Source organism: Penaeus monodon, chromosome 37 (assembly GCF_015228065.2).
Source record: "Penaeus monodon isolate SGIC_2016 chromosome 37, NSTDA_Pmon_1, whole genome shotgun sequence".
Taxonomy (NCBI): domain Eukaryota; kingdom Metazoa; phylum Arthropoda; class Malacostraca; order Decapoda; family Penaeidae; genus Penaeus; species Penaeus monodon.
In genome coordinates, this window is record NC_051422.1 from 13789009 (window position 1) to 13791508 (window position 2500).

Consider the following 2500-nt stretch of genomic DNA (forward strand, 5'->3'; position numbering starts at 1 on the left):
TATGTGGCTGCATAGTGGGTGGACAAGCTTTGGTATATTTGATATATGGTGATATACATTACGATTTAACATTATATTACACATTTAGGATATAACATGATTAATGAAATTTTTATCCAAGCCTTATGCATTTGATGAGATAAAACGATCACATAGCTCTTTGAACCTTATCCCGTTACCTGAATGTCTGTATCACATAGCACTAAGATACATATTCGAATAAAAATGTCCGCTTGTATTCTTGATTGCAAAGATTACACTCCAAAGGTCTGTATTCTAACGACCTGCCAGAACAGTTTATATCAAGCCTAAACCTCCTGGCCACAGCGCATTGTCTTGTTCTTGCCTTGTGGAGACGTAAATCTTCACGCTAGTTTAGTTTAGTATTGTCCTTTATTTAACACCTTGGCTAACTGCACAGGCGTGAGCAAACTGTGGTACATTTACTCAGTCCTTTATCTACTCATTTGCCACGCCGGCGTACAGCTTGGTCGTGTAAAGGCATTGCTACATCTGATATGTGGTCAGGTGATACTACATTCCAAAATTAGAGTAAAACATAAGTATATCTTCTAAGACAGCAAATGATATGAAATAGTTACGTAGTTCTCCGGAACTCATGCTAGGTGGTTGAAAGCGGTAGCACATGATACTCTGAGATATAACGTACAAGTGTTCGCTTATATTCTTCATTACACTTTTTACACTTGGTTTCTTCGACATTACAAACTGCACTGACCTGCCAATGCGTTTTTAATCCAAGCCTGATTCTTGCGACACAATATCACATTGACTTGCACTGCAAGATCATATCCACCACTTGCTTGTCGCATGTTGACTTTTCCAGCGATCAGCATGATCATGTCTAGGGATTCCAACATGCGATGGAATCCATACAAAATGTATATCATGGCCTCGTTCTTCTGCACGATACACGTTTATCCTGATATCATTAGCAATATTTCCTGCACCTTTGTCTAGAGTGTTCAGAGCTTGGAGAACAAAAAATGACCTGTGAGCCTTGATTCAATAGATATTCGGTGGTTATGAGTATTCCTGGTAATTCGGTTTGCGTAATGCTAACCCAGTCATGAACCCTCTTACAAGCCAGGCCCTGCAAACTATTTTTTTTTATATACAACAAAAGCGCATCCTGCTCTCTTCCCAGACTGTAAGGATCCATCAGTGTAGCATTCCTGTGCACTGGAAAGAGCTTCAAGATGCTAATTTATAATTGCAAGTGCGTACTACTTAAATATAGCAGGGGGGGACACTGTCGTTTTTGGGAACAGACGTATAAATACATTTAGGTCCGAAAATTTTTCCCCAGTGGAACAGAACATCTATGTAGGGTCTTAGTTATGGGTGTTCAGCTGAGCTAATGTTTACATGTTACTTGTACCCATGGATTTAAGCATAAACTCGGTGCTGTCATTCCCACGCTGATCCACTATTCTGTTTATTTGTCTTTGGAACTTCATACCATGAAGTGGTTCTCCAATTTATTTGCCACTAATAAAATAAAGGGTTGTTTATGTATATATATATTTTTCGTAAACAGAAGGTAAATTAAGTTCTGTTCTCATTGTTCTCCTCGTTGTTCTAGGGGCACCAAGAATGAATTTTAGTTTAGTTTAGTCCTTTATTTACCACCGTGACTAACTGCACTGGCGTGGGCAAGCTGTGTTACATTTGATGCACGGTTATAACATATAATGGTATTACATTTCAATTTTAGGCTATAACATTATTATGATAAGACTATATCAATTAAAGAAAGGAACAATTACACAGTCGTTTATCTACTCATCTGCCACGCCGGCGTACAGCTTGGGCGTGGAAAGGCATTGCTATATTTGATATGCAGTCATATGATGCTACATTCCAAATTTAGGATATAATATAAGTATATCTTCTAAGACATCAGAGGATATGAAATATTTTCCCCGTACCTCATGTTAGGTGGTCTGAAAGGCTGTAACACATGGCACTCTGAGATATAATGTACCAAGTGTTCGCTTATATTCTTTATTAAAACAGTTTACACTTAGTTTCTTCTACATTACAAACTGTACAATCTATATCCAAGCCTGATTCTTGCGGTCACAATATCATACTGTCTTGTTCTTGTTTTATATAAACCATAGGTGAATGAAACTTGCCTAAACCGGTCATAGTGCTTTATGCAACAGCTTTCAGGGCGTTGAGAATTAATCAACTCAGTCAAGTCCTCTTTAAAGGAAGCTTTAATACTGTATAAAATCCTGGAAATAGGTACCCCAAGATCTATATCCACACTTTGCTTGTCACATGCGACTTTGCCAGAAAAGAATTAAGTAAGTTAAGTAAGGTTTTTTTACCACCCTGGCTATCTGCTCAGGCGTGGGCAATCATGATTACAGTTTTACATATGTCTGACATTGTACAGTAGTCTGTAACTACGTAGTTGTACAAGGGAAAATATTAAAATAAATCATACATCATACAAAAATTATTACTT